Consider the following 16,798-nt stretch of genomic DNA (forward strand, 5'->3'; position numbering starts at 1 on the left):
CTGTGGTATGCCAATTCAGCATAATGTCCCCAGAGAGTATGGTTCTGAGCCACCAGTCTCAGTGATTCATTCCCTCAATATGTTTGCTGATGATTAAGAAGTTTTTATAATTTTGTACCCTGTATTCTCTAATATGGAGTCCTGGTGTGGCACTATAGGTTTATACGCCAGACTACAAAGCCATTTGAACTGCAAGGTTGGTGGTTCAAGCTTATCAGCTGCTCCTCAGAAACCCTATACAGGGTCGCTATGGGTTGGAATTGGCTCAACGGCACTTAACAACAATAACAACGTTCTCTAATATATTCATGGATATATTTGCAGCATAGGTAACACATGTATAGAAATATCTTCTCTCAAACTTGTATATATATATTGTGGGTGGAGTCCCATAATCCTTATCAATGCATCTTGATTGTATGTTTGTAATTAGTTTCAGAAGGCAGAAGTTGGTAAAGTTCTTCAATTTTCTTCAGTTCTTCAATTCATCTTTGATCTTAATGGCTGTTATATAAATTTGAATGAGAATTATATTAGCAATTCTTACTTGTAGGCATATGGATGTTATCCTGTCACTTCAGGATTGATCTTGAAATGTAATTTTTTCTGACAAATGCAATCCCATTTATCTTCACTATGTTGTTTCCAGCATAGTACAATATATTATTCAAAAATGGGCAATAACAATCTATTTCATCTCACTAGTGCCTAGAATTTCAATCTCCAAGTGTTTCATCATGTTATTTATCACAATGTCCAATTTTTCTCGATTCATACATTATAAATTCTACATTCCAATTATATATGGATGTTTACAGCTGCTATTTATTATTTTGAGTAAGGATACATTTTCAAATAAAGGTCTTCCAAAGTGTATTCCATCACATCGCTCAGGTTGAGTATTCTTTAAACAGGCAACGATTTCCCTGTTGTACTTGGAGTGTCTTTCAATCTGAGGTGCTTGTCTTCTGAAAACATGAGATTGTTAAGAACTCTCATTTTGGATCCAATCACACTTATGTTCAAGTCTTAATTATTCATGGACTAGCCATGAAGTATTGTTCCTATTTCTTATACTCCTCATTAATGGAACTACTCATTTATGGACAATGTTGAGTTTATAGAAATGTGAAAATGATTAACTGAAATGATGCATGTTGAACAAGTGCTGCAGTAACTGCCTGCCACATAATTTTATTGTTGCTGTCAGGTGCCATCAGGTCGGTACCGACTCATAGCGACCCTACACACAACAGAATGAAACACTGGCGCCAACCTCACAATCTTTGCTACATTCAACTCCATTGCTACAGACACTGTGTCCATTCATCTCATTGGGCTTCTTCCTCTTCCTGTATGACTCTCCACTTTACCAAACACATTATCTTTCTCCAGGGGCTGGTCCTTCCTGATAATACATCTGAAGTATAAAACATGAAACCTGGCCATCCTGGCTTCCAAGGAGCATTCTGGCTGTATTTCTTCCAACACAGATCTGTTTGTTTGTTTTTTTTGGCAGTCCGTGGCATTTTAATATTCTCCTCCACTGCCATAACTAAAATGCATCAATTCTTCTATAGTCTTTCCTATTCACTGTCCAACTTTCACATGCATATGAGGTTATTGAAAATACAATAGATTGGGTCAGACACACCTTAGTCCTCCAACTGGCCTTTTTGTTCTTGATGACTTTAAAGAGGTCTTGTGCAGAAGATTTAATTACTTCAGTACATCATTTGATTTCTTGACTGCTGCTTCCATGAATGTTTCTGATTGATCTGAGCAAAGAGAAGTCTTTGACAGTTTAAATCTTTTCTCCATTTATATGGATGCTGTTTATTAGTCCATTGGTGAGGATTTTTGTTTTCTTTACATAGAGATGCAATCCATACTGAAAGTCTCAATACTTCATCAGTAAGTATTGCAAGTTGTCTACTCTTTCACAAGCAAAGGTGTTTTATCTGCATAGTGCAGGTTGTTAATGAGTCTTACTCCAATCCTGAAGCCACATTTTTCTTTATATAATCCAGCTTCTTCAATTATTTACTCAGCATACAGATTGAATAAGTATGGTGAAATAATGCAACCTAAAACAATTCCTAATTTTAATCCATTTAGTGTTCCCTTGTTCAGTTTGAACAAGTGCCTCTTGGTCTATGTACAGGTTCCTCATGAGGGCACTTAAGTGTCCCATCATACGCATTCTCTGCAATGTCGTTCATACTTTGTCATGATAGACACAATTGAAAGTTTATGCCTCATCAATAAAGCACAGATAAACATCTTTCTGGTATTCTCTGCTTTCAACCAGGATCCACCTGACTTTAAACAATGATATCCTTCATTACACGTCTTCTTCTGAATCCAATTTGAACCCCTGGAAGAGCTCTGTTTATGTATGGTTGCAGCAGTTTTTGAATTATCTTTAGCAAAATTTTACTTACATGTGATATTAATGATATTGTCAAATGATTTCCACATTCTGTTGGGTCACCTCTATTTGGAATGGGCACAGCTATGGAATTCGCCCTGTTAGTTGGCCAGCTAGCTGTCTTTCAAATTTTTTGGCATAGATGAGAGAGTGCCTTCAGTATTGCATCATTTTGTTGAAAGATTTCAGTTTCTAAAGCCTTGTTCTTTGCCAATGCCTTCAATGCACCTTGGACTTCTTCCTTCAGTATTATTGGTTCTTGATCATATGCTATCTATTGAAATGTTTGAACATCTATCATTTCTTTTTGGTACAATGACTGTGTTTTCCTTCCATCTTCTTTTGATGCTTTCTGCATTATTCAATACTTTACAAAAATGATCCATCAATACCACACTTCGAGGCTTGATTTTTTTTCCCCCCCTGTTCCCCCAGCTTGAGAATTGATTAACGTGTTCTTTCCTTTTGGTTTTCCATACCCAGGTCTTTACACATTTCATTATAATATTTGATTTTGTCTTCTTGAGCTGACCTTTGGAATTTTCTGTTCAGCTCTTATACCTCCTCACTTCTTCCATTTGCTTTAGCATCTCTACAATAGAGAGCAAATTTCAGAGTCTTTTCTGACATTCATTTTTGTATTTTCCTGTTTTCTTCTCTTCTTAAGGACCTTTTGCTTTCTTCATGTATGATGTTCTTGATGTCATCCCACAACTCTTCTGGTCTTCGGTCTTTAGTATCTAATACATCAAATCTGTTCTTCACATGATCTCTAAATTAAGATGAACAGAAGATTCTTATTGAAAGAAAGAGCAGCAGAATAAAAAGGCAGACTGTTTGGCTGTTAGAATATCAAGCAAGCTGTTTGCTTTGTAGGCATCAAGGCAAAAAAGTCAACCCACCACTGAAAAACCCCTTGTAAGATTGAAACACAAAGGGAACCAATCCACCAGCACTCTAGTATGCTGACCACCCTGATGTACTTGTGAATGGAAGTGGGGGAAATGCAACAATGAATATATGGGCAGAGTTTGGCCATTTTCCACTGATACCTGTTGACCTTGAGATGAGAGAGAGAGAAGGAAGGCCTGGCTTATCTGATGTTTAGGGAGATGTGTGAACTCCAGAGCCACCTAGTCTCTGAGGGTTAAAGCTGAGAGTGAAGCTGCCATCTGGTTTGAAGTGCAGGGAGGAATGCGTGAACTCCCAAACTTGAAGCAAGTTTCCATTCCACCTAGCTTGAATGGCTAGCTGACTAGATCTTGATCAGATGAAAATAAAGATGCTTGGTACTGTGAGCAAGTAGAAATTTCTACAATTTGATAGGATTGTGGTAGAGGGGATAACATGGCGAGATAGAGCATCTGTGGACTCTAGGCCAATGAACTGAGAAAGACTTTGCATCTGTGGGCAGGAGGCTGGCTTGCAAAATGTACTCTTTGGACATTTAAATGTATATGTATTTTTTGTGTTTTTTCTGTGTACATCAAATATTTTTGCTTTGTTGATTTGTGAAAAATAAGATATAAAAGGGAGATCCCAGGGAGGAAGCAGGAAAATTGTTGTTGCAGGGAGGGCATTGTAATCATTTAGCTGAAACCAAACATGATTGTTTGAAAGTAAAGCTGATGATCTTGTCTGTTAACCCTCACTTAATTCACACACACAAAGTTTCTTAAATATTATTAGTCCCAAAAGTCTTAAGGAAAACTAGTTTGTTTGACAAATTTAGAATTGTTTTGTTTACCAATGTGAACTAGTTACTGGATAAAGAAAATAGTTAACACGTTGAAGGTTGGCGGCTCCATTCCACCTAGAGGTGCCTCTGAAAAAAAGATAGAAAAGTCAGTCATTTACTATCCTTTGGTATACAGTTCTACTGTGACACAAATGGTGTCTCCGGGAGTCTGGATGACTCAATAGCAAGTGTGTTTTCTTTCCTTCTTCGTCTTGGTTTTTTTTATTTTTATTTTTATTTTAATGGCAATTATGAGAGCCCTGTTGGATGGGTGAAATGGTACTCAACTCTGGCCCTGGATACAAACATTAAAGCTGTTGAATGAAGGAATGGAGGAGGGAGATAAAAGATGCTCCAACCTTTGAAAGGAGCTCTGGTAGCGTAGTGGTTACGAATCGGGCTGCGAACCTTAAGGTCAGTGGTTCGAAACTACCAGCTGCTCCGTGGGAGAAAGATGAGGCTTTCTACTCCCGTAAGGATTTACACCCTCAGAAACCCTGTTCAGGGTCGCTATGGGTCGGAACCGACTCGACGGCACTTAACAACAACAACAACAAACCTTTGAAAGAGGTTTCTACAAGTGGACAGGGGAGTCACCTTATTCAGAGTCAGCACATCACTGAAGTGTGATATAGTCAGAAGAACACATTTCATGTTACTGCACAGAGGATCTTGTTCCCTCCAAGATCGAGCCTTCCTGTGAGAGATTCCAAAGATATGAATGGTTGGTGTAAAAAGCAGTTTGTACAAAAGTTATAGGTAACAAGCAGAAAATAGATAAGTAAGCGCAACTAGGGAAGCATGTGTCAGGGCAAAGTCATTGGGAGACACAAAGCTTAATGAATTCTTAATAAGAACTTTGAGAGGACATCCCTGTTCCTTCCCTTTTTCTGCTTCACTCCCTCCACTGTATTAATAATGGAAATAGAGATATTGATACTTAACACTTAGTTAGCACTTCTTGAGTACTAAACAAAATTCTAGACATTTGGCTAGGTATTTTATTTTTTGCAATACTTACAAAACACCCAAACCAAACCCACTGCTGTTAAGTGAATTCCAATTTATAGAAATGCTAGAAGACAACGTAAAATTGTCCTATAGGGTATCCAAGGTTATAAATCTTCATAGATGTAGACTAACATATCTTTTTCCCTCAATGTTTTTTTTTAAGTGCTGTAGAGTTGGGTCCGACTTGTAGCGACCTGTATAGCAGGGTTTCCGACGAGCACCTGATAGGTCTGAATCATCGGCCTTGTGGTTCATAGTCTACTGTTGATACTACAGTGCCACACATTTTAATTATCCCCACTTTACAGATGAGGAAACTAAAGGATATATGAAGTGTCTCAATTTGAATTGTGTCCTTCTATAAAAGTCCGATAATGAACTCTGATAGCGTAGTGGTTGCGAGTCGGGCTGCTAACTTCAAGATCAGCAGTTCCAAACTACCAGCCATTACGTGGGAGAAAGATAGGCTTTCTCCTCTCATAAAGATTAACAGCCTCAGAAACCCTGTACAGGGTTGCGATGAGTCGGAGCAGACTCCACGGAACACCACCACCATAAAGTTCTATGAATATGAGTATTTTGATATGAACTTGTTTGGAAATAGGACTTTTGATGTTATAAAAAGGAGCTCTGGTAGCGTAGTGGTTACGAATCGGGCTGTGAACCGCAAGGTCAGCAGTTCGAAACTACCAGCTGCTCCGCAGGAGAAAGATGAGGCTTTCTGCTCCTGTAAAGATTTACAGCCTCGGAAACCCTGTACAGGGTCACTATGAGTCAGAACGGACTCCACGGCACTTAACAACAAATATGAAATCATGGGTGCACAAATCCTAATTCCATCTGAGTGTGTCCTTATGCTGTTGTTGTTATGTTCTCAAATCTTTGCGGGAGCAGAAAGCTTCATCTTTCTCCCACGGAGCAGATGGCGGCTCACACCACGGATGGTGTAGTTCACTCTCCAGTGCTTGCATTGAGCCGCCGCGTTCCCCTGCATTTCAATCATAGAGGCAAAAAAAGTACTTATTACACATCTGCATTTGTGGACTGAGATTTTTTTTTTTCTCTACCACAGAAATATGAAGTACATTTAGTAAATTATCAACCTAAATCACAGAAAGGTTATAAATGACTTACTTAATTACCCATTGCTTTATTCTGTGTCTTGAAATATGTTTGCCCAACATAATAATGTGAACCAGGTTTCCAAAATTAATGCTTGGAGGGTTTATATTTTTCATGTTTAAAACTTTCAGTTTAATATTTTCTCTGATAAAAAGTTATTATACATATTGGTCATGGAATAATTGAGTAATGCAGAAAAGGAAAAAGAAAAAGTGTCACCCATAATTTTATCCCTTAGAACTAACCATTTGGAGCACTGTGCTGAAATTTCTTCCTGTCTTTTATTATGTTTTGTGTCTATGTGTGAATATGAGTGGTTTTATGACTTGTGTATAACCTTTTATAAACTATACATTCACTATGAATCAGAGTCAACTCACTGGCAACGGGTAAACTTGCTTCATTTTCTATCATCAATACATTGTGTATTCCCATGACCTTAAGTGATCTTTAAACTTGTAAATGTATAATTTATATTGTTATCTTGTATGAAGAAATTAGAACTTATTTTATAACTGTTTCCCTAGATATTTAGGTTACTTCCAATTTACATTAATAATCAAAACTCTAAGCACACAGACTTTAATGAATTTTTTTTTGTTTTTGTTTTTTTTTAGGAACAAAAATCTTATGTAAGTTATTGAATCAAAGAATCAAAGTATATATCAAGTTCTGGGTATAACTTGTCAAATTGTTCTCAAAAAACTGTAGTAACTTCCATATCACCAGCTGTGTATGAACTTTTGTTGTTGTTAAGTGCCGCTGAGTCAGTTTCAACTCATAAGGAGTGGCTGGTGAGTTTGAACCACTGGCTTTGCGGTTCAAATCGACCTTGTAGTCCAGTGCTTATCCTACTGTGACACACCAGGACTCCATGTATGATTTGCTCTTGTTGCTAGGTGCCATTGAGTACCAACTTATAGAGACTTTATACACAACAAGAGGAAATACTGCCCTGTCCCGTGCCAACCTTACAATCTTTGCTAAGCCTGAGCCCATTGCTGCCACCACTGTGCCAATCAATCCATCTTGTTTGGGGGTGTATAAATTAATATGAATAAGATATATATACACACAAAAGTAGTTCTATTATGGCCTCACTGAAAACAAAAAAGCAGGTATTAGCTGCTTTACAAATTTTTATTTCCCTAGCTCTTAAAACTCATAGTACAGCTAGAAACCTTTAATTGGTATGATACTTCAAAGTTTAGACACTAAACAAGACTCTTGCTTTATTTTCTGGAATTTAAGCCTGGTTGGGCTGTCTTATCCTCAGAGAGCAAAAGTAAGTTTTGTTTAGTTTCATTTCATTTCTGATTCCTGCATTTAAACTCTGTCTTTTCAGCTGGCTAGCTGCAAAAGTCTGATTTTCTGACTTTATAAATAAGAAATCCTTTAGAGTTTCTGTAAGAACATACAGCAAAAGCAATTTAAGCTCTCTGCTCTGCACCAAACAAAATGTAGGTAATAGTTTACTTATGGTCTATTTTGCCTATTTCTAAACATTTTGATAACTAGGATCCTAAGTGAAAGAACAAGAATATTGTCATAGAACTTGGAACCTTAATCTAGCATTTATCTTTGCATTTGGGATAAGGTCTGGTTCTCCAAACACCTAACTGTGATGATAAGCTAAAGGTACTAGGTAATTCTAGCCTGGATACTCTGTCATGAATGATTTCAAGGTGTTCTTTCTGTAGAATTTGGGAACCTCATCAAGAATAAAAAGGAGTCCTGGTAGAATAATGGGTAATGTGTTGAACTGCTAACTACAAATTGAGCAGTTTCAACCCACCAGCTGTCCCAAGAGAGAAAGATAAGGCTTTTTGTTCAGGGAAAGATTTACAGCCTCAGAAACCCTATGCAGTGTCATTGTGAATCAAAACAGACTCTATGACAGCCGCATCAGGAAAAGGTGTACAACCATCGCTAATTATTTCTCAACCTGACAATAGTGGGTCTGTGTTCTCCAGCACAATTAGAAATGATGTGTGTGACTGAGGAGAAAGTGAGATTTCCTTGTAATAACTTGACCTTTAAAAAGGAAAGTACAAAAACTTATTTAGGTCATCAGTAAGTGTAAACAACACATACAAACTTCTAGACATTATTTTAAAATCACAATCTACTTTTGTTCTCAAAATTCAGGCCAATCTGTTTGAAATGTCCACACATAATTTGCAAATGTTTCATATCCTAGCAGGTGGCATATTCATTCAGAGTTTATAATTTCTCTTTACTTGTTGATTATTTGTAATAACTTCTTTTCTTTTTCACTCCAATTCATTGTCTTAATGCTTTTCAAAGTTAGTTTTCAATAGCCTGGGATTACATACAACCAAATAATAATTTTTTTTCCCATTTTTCTTTATTTTGGCTATTGCTCTACATAATATAAATGCGGCCGTAGTTCTTTGTGGTTAAGCACTGCTAAAAAAACCTCGGAGATTCAAGCCCACCAGCTCTTCTTTGGAAAAAAGATATATCAAGAATAAATATAATTAATTAATCTCTTTTATTTTTTTACCTTTCAGGCATGACAAAACATGTGCATACATATGTTTACTGTAGTTTCAAGAGAAATAAATTAATAGTTCTTATTTGCTGTTGTTAGTTGCTGTCAAGCTGATTCCAACTCAAGACCATGTGTTTCAGAGTAGAATTGCTCCAAAAGATTGAGGAGTCTTGATGTGGTGCTATAGAATAAGCACTAGACTTCAAGGTCGGTGGTTCAAATCTACCAGTCGCTCCTCAGAAACCCTACATAGGGTTGCTATGAGTCAGAATTGACTCAATGACACTTAACAACAACAACAACAATCTTAACTGAAGCAAATTCCAGGCCTTTTCTTCCATGGTAACTGGGTGAGTATGAACTGCCAATCTGTAGGTTAGCAGTTGAGTATAAACCATTTATACCACCTAGTTTACAGATAAGTAAAGTGAGACCAGATTGCACAAAATTTTCTTCAAACTGCACAAGTAGTAAATGATAGAGATGAAATTAAAGCTATGTCAATCTATCACAAAATCTGAACCTTTATTGTAAGTAATATGTAAGAGCATTAGAACATTGCTTCACAAACTAACAGCACAAAAAAATCTCTTCAGATGACAAAACACGAAAGCATATTTTTAAGTAAGCATGCATGGATCAATTATATCAGCTCTAATTCTGCGGGGGAAAGATGAGGCTTTCTGCTCCCGTAAAGATTTACAGCCTCAGAAACCCTGTACAGGGTCGCTATGAGTCGGAACTGACTCCACGACACATAACAACAACAACAACAGTGTCTTTCCTAATTAAGCTATCCATTTACAGAAGTTATCAGTGGGCATCCAGATTTGAAACAGGACTCCAATGACTTATGATCAAATGCTCTTCTCCTGACCAGTACCTGCAGCTACTAGGCTTCAGTTTCTTTTTATTACTTTGAATGTATTGTTACAGTAATGCTCTCCACATGTTAGAAAAAAAGTCAACTAACTGAAAATAGAGATATTATATCTAAATTAATAATGCCATTGCCAATATTTCCCTTCATTTTATTACATTAGGTCCAATAACTCTAAGATATTTAGGGAATCATAATAAAGTATATTAATTTTTGAAATTCAAATTTGTCAGAATGGAAAGTATTAAAATCAAGGCAAGTATACATATAAACATAATCTTTTTTAAAAACTTGCAGAGTCAGTTATGCTGTAATGTTAAAGACACAAAAGTTCTGAAAATTTTTCAGTCATTTTGGGAGGTATTTATTATGACACAAAGAACCTTGGTGGCAGTGTGGGTTAAGCATTGGGCTGCTAACTGCAAGGTTGATGGTTCAAACTCACCAGCTACTCTGAGGGAAAAAGATGAGGCTATCTGTCCCCATAAAGAATTACCATCTCGGAAACATATATACAGGTGCTGTGAGTCGAAATCAACTTGATGGCAGTATGTTTGGCCTAATCTGGGTTATTTGGGGATCGAAGGAGCCATGGTGGTGCAGTGATCAAGTATTTGACAGCTAATCCAAAGGCAGATGGTTCATGGGACAAAGATGTAGCAATTTACTTCCAGAATGATTTCTGCTTCCATTTTCTTCTGGGACTGTCCTATTCTGGCTCAGAGGGTCACTGTGAGTTGGAATAGAGTACATGACAGTGAATTTTTTTAGGGATGATACGAATTTCATATATTTTAGCATTTTATTATAAAAGCTTCGAGAGATACAGAAAGAATTCTCCACATATTACTCATACTTATCACTCAGAAACTGTAATCAACACTTGACCTCATTTTCTGTATTATATCCTTTAAAAGGTTTTTACAAATATTTTGTTGTGTTTTAGATGAAAATTGACATAGCAAATTAGGCTCCCCTTGGATAATTTTTATACAAATTGTTCCATGTCATTAGGACAATTTTTACAAGATGTCAGGATGTTCATTATTGCTTACCAATTTGGTCTGTTTGGGTGGATCTAGCTTCCCTTCACCTCCTTGCCATTTTTTTTTTTTTCATTTTTGCTTTTGGACCATTTGGTTTCATACAGTTAACTAATTTAGGGAGCACATTACTCATAAGAGATATTGTTTATTTTAAAAACCATCTTTTATTTGACTTAAAGGGAACCTGCTGAAATAGCTTTAATTCTAAGTTTAAAGGTTATTTTGAGGCTATTATTTAAATCTCAGGGTTTCTCTAGTCTCTTTTAGTCCAGTAGAATAAGAACTTTTTTAGAAATTTAAGTTTTGTTGTACATTTTTATGCCATTCTATCTGGACCTTCTATTGTGTCCTGGTCAGAATAGTTGGCAATTTGTTGCTGTTTTTATTAAGTGCCTTCGAGTCAGTTCTGACCCATAGCAACCCTGTATAGGATTTGTGAAGAGCAGCTGGTGAGCTTGAACTGCCAAATGGCTTTGCAGTCTGGTGCATTAACCCACAGCGCCATGCCAGGACTCTGTAGGAACTGGTAGCTGGGTACTATTTAGTTCTTTTGATCTCAAGTTAGATGTTGTTGTTGTTGTTGTCAGGTGCCATCGAGTCGGAACCGACTCATAGCGACCCCATGCACAGCAGAATGAAACAATGTCCAATCCTGGGCCAACCTCACTACCGCTGCCACACTTGAGTCCATCAATGATGCCACCTGGCCGATCCATCTCGTTAGGTGTCTTCCTCTTTTTCTCTGACCCTCCACCTTACCCAGCATGACATCCTTCTCCAGCAACAGTTTCCTCCGGACAATATGTCCAAGGAGAGACGAAGCTTAGCCATCTTGGCCTCCAAGGAGCACTCTGGCTGCACTTCTTCCAAAACAGATCTATTGGTTCTTTTGGCAGTCCATGGCACTTTCAGTATTCTCCTCCAACACCACAACTCAAAGGCATCAATTCTTCTACGATCTTCCAAGTTAGATGAGGCTATGATTAATTTGTTCTGTTTCGTTCTGTAGACTAATTTTTCTTTGAGCTTTTGGTTTACTTCATTCTTTATTGTAACATGCAAGTAGAGATGAAGACCTGTATCTTTGATGACTGCTTACAGATTTTGAGACCCCAGACCCAACTCACCAAATTAGGATGCAGAATATTATCTTTGTGAACTATATTGTGCCAACTGACTTTGTTGTCTTCAGAGTAAAAGATATCAAGTCTTTTAATCCAAAAAAACAATCCCACAAGTTGTTTGAATATATCTAGGAAACCTCTGAAACTGTCACCCCAATGTGGTATGTTACACTATGTGGATATATACGTGTAATGGAGTCCTGGTGTGGCATTTAGCATACTGCACTGTACTGCAAGGGTAGTTTGAACTTCAAAGTTGGCAGTTCAAATTCACCAACCACTCCTTGGAAACGTTATACCAACGTAGCTATGAGTCAGAATTGACTCAATGATACTTAACAACAATATATGCAATACGTACAAACATGCCTACGGACACAACTTCCCATCGTTTTTGGTGGTGTTAAGTGTGGTCCAGTCATTTCTGACTCATAGCCAGGCAGTATAGGGTTTCCAAGAAGTAGCTGGTAAGTTTAAATCACCTATCTGTGGTTCAAATGGGCCTTGCAGTACAGTGCTTTATCTCACAGTATCCATCTGGTGAGGTCCATGTGTATACTCACAATTTATCTTGTTTAAAAAAGTATTTGCAATTAATAAGTCATTGATCTCGCAAAATTCTATCATGTGATCTCTAGCATCCAGCATAATTTCTCTCACCAAAGCCTTATTTTCCATTACTGATCTTTCTCTTTGAATCTTTATCTTTGATTATTCTTTGCATTCCAAGCACTAGCAATTACCAATACATCTTGACTGCATGTTTCATCAATTTCAGATGGAAAAAATTCATAGAATTCTCCAATTTAATTATAACTGGCTTTAGTGGTTGATAGGAAATTTGAATAATAGTGATATTAACTGGTCTTCCTTGTAAGCATATGGATATTATTCTGTCAAAGAAAGCACTGTATTTAAAGATAGATCTTGAAATTCTCTTTTTGATGATGAACGCTACATTATTCCTCTTGAATTTGTAATTCACAGCATAATAAACTATTTGATTGTCACATTAAAAACAGCCAATATCAGCCAATTTCAGCTCACTAATACCTAGGATATTGACCTTTAAGCATTCCATTTCATTTTTAACTACTTCAAATTTTCCTAGAGTCATATGTCAATATATTCCATGTTCTGATTATTAACACATGTTTACAGTTGTTTCTAAATCTGTGGGAATCGTTCAATATCATCAACCAAAACTAGGCCAAGGGCAGACTGTGAAACAGACCATCAACTGCTAATATGCAAGTTCAAGCTCAAGCTGAAGAAAATTAAAACAAGTCCACAAGAGGCAAAATATGACCATGAACATACCCCACCTGAATTTAGAGACTATTTCAATAACTGATTTTGTTGCAGACTGCAGGTATTGGGGTGTTGAGGACCAGTGTCATGGATGAAAATCCAGCACGTGGCTGCACTCAGACTTTCTGGCCAGAGACCCTGAGGGCTCAAGGAAGTAACCTCCGGACGTCCTGGGTTCATTAGCTTTTACGAACTCACTGTTGGGCTAGCTCTGTATAATTCTCTTTAGTCCTATTAATTCACTCTATGCTTCAAACCCCTGTAATTGTAGCTTCTGAGAAAATGGTTTCTTATGTGCCTCTCTTAATGTCTCCACTGTGTTGGCAGTGCTTAAGGTTTTGGGAACAAATCTCTCTGAGGAACAAAATCTGACCACTGTGTAAGCTTGTCCAAACTGTTCTTTATCAAGTTATTCAGTTATGTTTGATATTAACTTAATACATGAGCCCTTGATACCCATGGACAAATATTAAACTGTTCCTATAGCCAAGACTGTAAAAAGCTCCAAAAACAAGTTTGCTGGGAAGTTCCAAAAACCAAGTTTCCCCCAAGGGATTAACCCAAAGTGGATTGGCATATTCTGGGGCTTTGTCTAAAGAATAATAGGTGGCTGCCGTCCCAGTTCGACCCCAGGTGTAAACCATTCGGCTAGGCATCTTGCTTCTTCCTGCAGGCCTCTGCCAGCCAGCAGACACAGCGGGACTCATTTCAATCCTTTTCACCTTTTTCCCATTCAAGATTAGGAGTTATAGGTATGTTAATTAGGCTTGAGAAACCGAGTTGCTGCCCTGGGATTCGAACCTGAAAAGTACCATATAATAATTTGCTTGAATTTCTGGAAAATTAAGGATGTTAGATTATCAAGACAATTCGTGATGTATGTTTTAGAATTTGTACCTGTAAATCCTTGTGTCCTGTGTTGAACGATTAATCACATTTCACTTCTGTATCCCATCTTAATAAACCCTGCCTTCCTTTGTGTAAAGCTCCTCCCCAAAATAAAACGGAGGTGCAGACCGAAGTCCGCATGTGTTACAGCTGGCATGCGTTAAGGTTTGCAGGGCAGTGCTTTACTGCCTGCAGGCGTCACAATGCCCATAGTCCAGGATCTGCCCACCAGAGTCACATCCACTCTGGTCTCAGGGTGTCTTCTTGTCTCTCTTGTTGTGTCTTTGTGTGTACTTTTTCTCTATCTCTGTCGCTGCCAGATCTCCCTCCTTCATGAACTGAACCCCCTTGTAGAGCACGGTTCACAACATGATTAGATGCATTAGACACTAATAACTGAAGATCAGAAGAGTTTGGGGATGACATCAAAAACAGGAAGAAAGCAAAATATCATTAAAAAGAGAGGAAAGAAAGAAATCACAAAATGGATGTCAGAAGACACTCTGAAACTTGTTATTCAGTGTAGAGACACAAAATCTAATGGAAGAAATTAGAATGCAAAAGAATTGAACAGAAAATTTCATGCTTGAGAATGCAAAGTAAAGTATTATAACGAAATGGGCAAAGACTTGGAGTTAGAATACTGAAAGGGAAGAACATGCTCAGCATTTCTCAAGGTGAAAGAACTGAAGAAAAAAAATAAGCTGCTGCTTGCAGTATTTAAGGATTCAATGGACAAAATATTGAATGGTGCAGAAATCATCAAAAGAAGATAGAAGACATACACAAAGCCACTGTAGCAAAAACAAATAGTCGATATTCAACCATTTCAAGAGGTATCATATGATCAAGAATCAATGCTACTGAAGGAAGCTTCAAGCTGCACTGAAGGTATTGGCAAATAGCAAGGTTCAAGGAATTGACATAATACAAATTTAAATCTCTCAACAAACAGATACAGCACTGGAGTGTCTCACTTACATTGCCAAGATATTTGGAAGACAGCTACCTGGTCAACAGATTGGAAGAGATCCATATTTGTGCCCTTTCCAAAGAAAGGAGACTCAGTGAAATGTATAAATCATCAAACAATATCATTAAAGGACAAACAAGTAAAATTTTGTTGAAGATAATTTTTAAATGGCTGCAACAGTACATCAACAGGAACCTACCAGAAACTCAAGTTGGATGCAGAAGACAACATGAATCGAGGGATATCACTGCTGACATCAGCTGAATCTTGGCTGAAAACAGAGAATACTAGAAAGTGTTTACTTGTACTTTACTGACTATGCAAAGGCTTTTGACTGTGTAGTTCATGACAAACTAGGGATAACATTGCAAAAAAATGAGTATTCCAGAATACTTGATTGTGCCCGTGAAGAACCTAAACACAGAGCAAGAGGCAGCCATTTGAGCAGAACAAGGGGAAACAGAATGGTTTAAAATCAGGAAAAGTGTGCACCAGGACTGTATTTTTTCACCATAGTTATTCAATCTGTATAATGAACAAATAATCTAAGAAACTGGGTTATATGAAGATGAAAATGGTGTCAGAATGGAGGAAGGTTCATTAATAATCTGTGATATGCAGATGATAGAATCTTGCTTGTAGAAAGTGAAAAGGACTTAAAAATGCTTAACTGATGAAGCTCATAGAGCACAGACTTCAGTATGGGTTGCACCTCAGTGTAAAGGAAACAAAAATCTTCACAAGTGGACTGAAAAATAACATCATGGTACATGGAGAAAAGATTGAGCTTGTCGAAGTCTCAATCAACACTCATGCAAGCAACACCTTAAAAAATGAACATGTTGCATTTGGCAAATATATTGCACAAGAACACTTTAAAGTGTACAAGAGCAAAGATATCAATTTGAAGACTAATCTAGTCCTGACTCAAGTCATGTTATTTTAAATAGCCTCTTATGCATGTGAAATTTGGACAATGAATAAAGAAGACCATCGAAAAATGGATACATTAGAGTTAATGGTGTCAGAGCAGAATATTGAATGTACCATTGACTGACAGAAGAATAAGCAAATTTGTGTTGGACAAAATAAAATGCTCCTTAGACGCTAGGATGATGAGATCAAGTCTCTTATAGTTGGAGCATACTATCAGGAGGGACCAGTCTCTGTAGTAGGGCATTATGCTTGGTAAATGTGAGGGTCATTGAAAAGGAGGAAGATCTCCAACAAGATGGACTGGCACAGTGGTAGCTGCCATAGATTCAAGCATAAAAACAACTGCAAGCCTGGTGTAAGATTGGGCAGTGCACATTCTGGCTTACAGGGTTGATATAAGAAAGAGCTGACTTGATAGTCCCTACCAACAACAGACACATCTATACATACACATGCATTTATTCACATTCACCTTCTTATACACATATGTTGTTGTGGCTGTTAAGTGCTGTCAAGTTGCTTCCAACCCATAGTGACCCTGTATAGGGTTTCTGAAGAGCAACTGGTGGTTTTGAACCAATAACCTTGTGATTGGAAGTTCAGTGCTTCTCCTATAGTGCTACACCAGGACTACATATATATGCATCCATGTTTACTTGTTGTTGTTGTTGAGTATCATCGAGTCGGTTCTGACCCATAGCAACCCTGTACAGGGTTTCCGAGGGTGTAATCTTTACGGGAGTAGAAAGCCTCATCTTTCTCCCGCAGAGCAGCTGGTAGTTTCGAACTGCTGACCTTAAGGTTCGCAGCCCGATTCGTAACC

Source organism: Chrysochloris asiatica, unplaced genomic scaffold, assembly GCF_000296735.1.
Source record: "Chrysochloris asiatica unplaced genomic scaffold, ChrAsi1.0 scaffold00212, whole genome shotgun sequence".
Lineage (NCBI taxonomy): Eukaryota > Metazoa > Chordata > Mammalia > Afrosoricida > Chrysochloridae > Chrysochloris > Chrysochloris asiatica.